This window comes from Dermacentor variabilis, chromosome 7, assembly GCF_050947875.1.
Source record: "Dermacentor variabilis isolate Ectoservices chromosome 7, ASM5094787v1, whole genome shotgun sequence".
In the NCBI taxonomy this organism is placed as follows: domain Eukaryota; kingdom Metazoa; phylum Arthropoda; class Arachnida; order Ixodida; family Ixodidae; genus Dermacentor; species Dermacentor variabilis.
Genome location: NC_134574.1, coordinates 54,305,757 through 54,312,382, shown reverse-complemented (window position 1 = coordinate 54,312,382; position 6,626 = coordinate 54,305,757).

Below are 6,626 nucleotides of genomic sequence, written 5' to 3'. Positions count from 1 at the left end.
ATCGCATGTGTGCGCGACGCGAATAATGTAGAACTTTGTGGAAAGCACGCGGATCCCAGTGATTACTCTGGAATATTCGACGACTGATGTATAAACGTCGACGCGCTTGACCCGCTGATCAGATTTTCGCCGATCGCCGACTGTGTTCGCCGCTGTCGTTGAGCTTTAGGTGTAGCCTGTTTTTGTGAGCACAAGTTCGGCCAATAAAAGTTAGTTTTGTCTTTCACAGTATCGCTACTGTGTTCTTTAACATCACTACCACGTGAGAATATCATCTGCGCTTCTGAGGGTGGGAGGAGTCAGGGTGCCGTGAGGTACCCTGGCCAGGTGGGGAGGGTACGCTCGTCCGCGGCGTCAGCTGCTGAGGTCATTCCGCGGTACCAGCGCAGGTGACAGGGATAACTGCTCCTGGAGAGGAAATGGAAATGGTGGCATCGACTTCCCTACGATGCAGGGCCGCTCTCGTCGTTGGTGGAACGAAAGCGTGAGAAGAAAGGCATGGTACCCTGCTTGACGGCTGTGCGGCGACGATGGCTGCGATATGACGCCAAATTAGAGCGTGCCGTCTGTATGGAAAGAAAGCGCTGCGTGAGCAGACGTATGTCTGTGGCGGCTGCTGTTAATCGCACTTACGCGTCACCCTCGCGTTGGCTCTCGCGCTGACTTTATGAGCCTAAGAGGTATGCCCTTGTTTCTTTAGCCTTGCCTAGGCAGGGGATGAGTTTTATAGTTACCTATTCCAAACGAAGGGTATCCTGGACGATTTTTCGGTTAGCTGTATGCTCTAGTACCTAATTAGTTTCCTCTTCAACTTCAGTAATACAAAAGACAGTCACATTTGACCTACTATTAATGAATATCCATGCTGTAATTTATTTTTTCAAGCGTTTTGGCAACGCGATTCATCCTAATCACCTGATTTTTCTAAGCATCAAGTTCTCTTTCCGTTATCGTTAGAGAGTATAATTTGCTTTCTATCTCAATCAGTGGCTTTACACTAATTTCCTTGTAGCGCACTACTACGTGCCACAATGGTCCGGTCACAAACGACGCCACGACGCGCCCAGCACACGGACGGTGCGCAAGTGGTGGTATTTGCGGAATCTGGCTTACGCCTCATTGAACATACATGGTTAAAGACAGTGATTTGTGAGCACCAGGCAGCAGCGTCTGTCTAGCTCTTCTTCACTCAAAAATTGGTGACTCCGGACTGCGCATAGGACACCGCTCTCGGTGCTGTCTTGCTGCAGTTTATTGCTGCAGACCATCTGCTTTTTTTTTCAAAGAAGCTTGCGACCCCTGAGCGCCGCTAGAGCACGTTCGGCCGAGAGCTGCTCGGCAGCTATTTGACTGGGACGCACTTTCGACATTTTCTCTAGGGATGCTCCTTCCATGTCCTTACCGCAAACCACTGACTTCCGCCCTAGCGTCGAGCAGCACCTTTTACACTCCCCGCGAAGTGAAACAGCTCGCCTACATTTCCGAATTCACCAGCGACATTCCTCACGCAAGCGGAAAATCCAACGCCGTTGTCGACCCACTTTCCCGCGCCGCCATCAATGCAATGCACTACGGCTGACTGGTCATCGACTTTACGACCATGGCTACAGCCCAAATTGTCGACGCCCTGCTCCAGCTGCTTCGTACGAGCGGTACCTCACCGGCGTTTGAAGATATCTTGCTTCTTTACTGCGGCGCGCCCCTCGGTTGTGATACATTGACGAGATATCCTCGTCCTTACCTGCCTCACCCGTACCGCAGTACCGTCTTTGATGCCCTCCATTCGCTGGTTCATCATGGCATTCGCACAATACAGCGGCTCGTCATTTCTCGTTAGGTGCGGCCCAGTATCAACATAGGCGTTCGTCGCTGGTGACGCGCGTGCCTCAACTGTCAACAGTCATCGCCTCACTACGACTCCTCTTGGAACGTTCCCGTCCCCACACGCCGAATTCAGCCATCTACACGTCAATATTGTTGGCGCCCTTCCTCCCTGTGTTAACCTGCATTGAAAGGTTCACCTGATTGCCTGAAGCGGTGCCCTCTCCTGTACATATTGCATAATGGCGGAGTCGATAGCTCGAGCTCTTATCACACTCTGGATTAGCCGCTGAGGTGTCCCTTCCAGAATTACGACGCAACGTGGTCGTCAGTTCGACCCAACATTGTTCGCCAATCTATCTGGGCTCCTCGGCGTCAGTCACATCAAGACTGCCTCTTACCACCCGATGGCCAATGGGATCATCAAACGTTTTCCCCGGCAACTGAAAGCTTCACTCATTACTTCGAATTTTCCTTCATCATGGATCGACCGCCTTCCTATTGTTATGCTTGGCTTCCGAACCGCTCTTCGCACTGACTTTTCCACGAGCACCGCCGAGCTTTCGTATGGTACCACTCTACCAGTCCCAGGCGAAGAATTTGACGGCTCGCCCACCGTACCTGCTGACATATATACCCTACCATATGCGCAGCACTATGCGTGCTGTCGTTACCCCTGCCCACCTATAACAACGTTCTTCCCGGCGTGTCTACATCAACCCTGGTCTTGAGAACTGCACGCACGTCTTTGCGCGTCACGATCCTGTGCGTCCTCCATTATGACCCCCGTAAGACGACCCGTTCAACTTACTCAAGCGTGCACCTAAATACCTGCTGCCAATCCCTCAAGTTTCCTTGTGATCTGCGAGAAGTGCGGTCTTGGGTTGGTTTTGATATCTCTTCCAAGCAAGAGCAGGCCCTCCGATACACTGCCGTCTTGATCACACAAGAAAAATGGCCATGGGCATACCAGCACTAGCAAAAACGGATGGCGCGTCCGCGTGCACGTCGTACCATAACGGTTCCTGACCTGCACAGTTTTGGCAAATGGGTTAATCATGGTCTGCATGCTTGCAGTGCTACCACAAGCAGTGACCAACCTGTTGCCACTGCGACCTTTTATAGCTCCGATGTGTGGGGGGGCTGTCTTGAAATATGTTGAATGGTCTACGCGTGTAGCTGTTCGTAGTTGCACGAGACGATCCAACGAAAAATTTGGTGGAAAGAAGCTCGTGGCATTATGCCTTTGCGCAGCCCAAGTCGCACGGAAGCACTACGCCTGTCCAGCGCTTGCGCGATAAACCGACAGCGAACAAGATATACACATTTTAGTTTTAATTGTGGTCTTCATGCTGGTAGTACTGAAATGTTCAGGCCACGGCGGCCGCATTTCGATGGGGGCGAAATGCGAAAAACACCCGTGTACTTAGGTTTAGGTGCACGTTAAAGAACCCCAGGTGGTCAAAATTTGCGGAGTCCTCCACTACGGCATGCCTCATAATCAGAAAGGGGTTTTGGCACTTAAAACTCCATAATTTTTTTTACTGCAATGTTCAGTTAGGTATAGTTATTTTCTCCCTGGGGAGGACAGCAGTAACACGAAATTCACAAAATAATTTTCAGAATACCGTGGTGTCCGCACGTCTACACTGGGAGAGGAGGAAATTTTCGTCTGCGAACGATAGTTCCACTAATAAAACCACCTTGGAGAGCCTCCACCCGAGGAAATAATTGGATTGCGTAGAATTCAAAAGAAGAAGGTAGTTAAGGAGCACAGACAATAAACTTTATTCGTCATCGATGAGTAAATGTGTGTCTTTAGTCGCACATGCGCGAAACATGTAATCCCACTGTCGCAACCACAGATTAGAGCAAGCTGCGCAAAAAGCACTTCTCGCTGTCTAATAAAGAAATAGATACGTCACTTACGCATGCCTTCGCTTTAAAAGATATATATAAAGCTTCCATCAGCTTCCGGGCAGTGGTATCTTGGCGCTTGCCCAATATCTTTATTTTTCGGAAATCTGGAACACACATGCAGCCTTGACACTGCGCAGGCAAACACGCATTACCTTTATTTTTAATTTAAAGCTCCTGTTCCCTTGCGCGATCGTTAACACAACGTCCGGTTTGCCCAACATGGTGAAATAGCGTGTCAGCCACGACATAAGGGCAATGAGATGACATAGAGTGTACAATGACGATGGCGTGACGACAACCCTATGATGGCAACCAGCCTACAGTATTGGAATGACGACCGTGGCACGACCACGATGGCATGACTGTGATGATATGACAAAGGATAAATGATAGCAACTATCGGATGACGACGCAATGACGATGATGGCATGACCGCGGCATCATGAGCACGCATGAGTGATAATACCATTATTACGTTAGAATGATGAACACGACAGCAGGGAGACGTCGTATCAGTGCTGGACCTGAAATTTGTCGCGAACACTCTCAAACTATAAATTAGCTAAGAAGATGGTATTTCTGATAATAAAAAAGATTTTACAGACCTTTTTTCAGCTAATATCACAGGCGCATCACCAAAATTATCCTTACATTGATGTTAAGAACCATAGAAGGTCAGATAATTCCAGCATCAAAGACTATTTAGAAACTGCGCTTGAGGTTTTCACAGTCCTGCATTCATATGATATTAGTGGTTTGTGGGCAACATTTAAAGGTGCCGTAAAACATTCTGGAGAATATTTTATTCTCACAATGTGTAAACAAACGCACAGAAAACCTGGATCACCCGCAGTATCATCCACTTGAAAAGAAAACTGCACACGATACGCAAAACAAGACAAAATCTATTAGCAATCGCGCATCTGGCAAAGTGTTAAAGTTCGAATTAAAAAGGCGAGAGATAACTTTTTCTGTAATATTCTGACGAACTTCATGCACAATCAGGCGTAGAAATTCTGCCCCTATCTGTCATAACCTGAAAACCCGATGGTGCAAATTGAAATCGCGGAATATCTCACACATAACACGCACGCCTATTGCTAACGCTTTCAATGCTCATTTCCAATCTGTGTTCACACGCTGTTCCCGTACAAGTGACGTTTCGTTTGTATCTGATTCAGTGATGCCCGCTGTCGTTATAACTGAGTCAGGTATACTGAACTTGCTGTTGAACATGGACACAAAAAAAAACACGCGGTCCCGATAACATTTCCAATGCGTTTCTAAAACGACATGCTGCCCAACTAGCTCCGTTGTTACACAGGATTTTTACAGTGTCTTTTCAAGCAGATCATTACCTTGAGACTGTCGCGTTCCAAAGTAATCCCGATTCACAAAGATGACAATAGGTTGCATAGAAACACATACCGACTGATTTCTCTAACAAGTTGCTGCTGCAAATTAATGGAGCACATGATTAACCTATCCATTATTAGTTACCTAGAAAGCAATAACCTGATATACCCTAAACAGCATGCTTTTAGGAAAGGCCTTTCTAGGATAACATAGCTATTGGAAATTCGCAGAGATAACAAATTCCGGACTTCAAGGAGGCGCCATATCGGTAGATTTCTCCAAAGCCTTCGATCGCGTACCTTACTGTGAACTGATTGAAAACCTTAAATTGGTATTGAATCTAACACTGACACATGGATAACGTCTTATCTCTCACTCAGATCACAATATGAATAAGTAAACAATGCTGAGTCTGAGAGCCTTGACATGTTTTCTGGTGCGCTACAGGGGTTCATGCTGGGGCCATTGCCCTTTGTTGCGTACATCAACCACATCCCAAGAAGTGTTAAGCCTAACGTAGCAGTACGTTTTTTCGCAGGTGATTGTGTTGTCTACACAATTGTTCGGTCCCTGAACAATCAAATTAAACGAAATATCTCACTAAACAGCATTGCAAATTGGTGTGAAAGGTGGGGAATTAAGTTCAACATGAGTAAAGCAGCACGCATGACATTCACACACAAGAAGTTGCCTGACTTATTCACATACAATATAAGGGGCTCAGCATTAACAAGATCAGATATTGTAAAATATTTGCGAGTGATATTTTCGAGCTCGCTCAAATGGGGCACTCAAATTTGATAACACATGTGCAAAGGCATTCAGGCAACTCAATTTCTTGCGCTGGAAATCAGTTACAGCACCGTTCCATGTCAAATTAACTGTGTATAAAACCCTTGTTCAGCCGAGACTTATGTATACCAGTATTGTACGGTTCCCGCACCTGTCTTACCTCATTGATAAACTAGATAGAATGCAGCGCATGACACTCCGTTTTATTTATCGCAGATGCTCAGCGTGTGACAGTGTCACTGCTTTACGTGAACAAGCAAACATCACGACTCTAATATCAGCATGGCATATCGCTACCATGAAGTTTTTTTCCGTTCTTTATCACGGGCGCATAAACATAGCCAAAACAAAGTACATCAGGCCACCCTTCGAACATTGTGAAAGACCAAATCATAATAAGTGCATACGACGTTTTTATGCTCGCTGCAACACATGTAAATATTCATTTTTTCCTTCTGCAATTGAAGCCTCGAACCATTTGCCAGAAGAAATTGCGGATGTTGACTCTATCGAACAATTTGAAGCCAAAATACGTGCACTCTTCTATGAGTAGGTCTACCTGCGAATGTTTAGTGCTCTGCTACAACGTTGTGCTGCGCCCCGCCCAACTATGTTTTAATTTTTCACAACTACGTCTGCACTTTCCACAGCTCTTCCCTGTTGCCTGCACTATCTGCTTTGCACTGTCTTCTTAGATCTGTTCGCTCGGTTTGCATCTTATTTGTTTGCATTGTAAT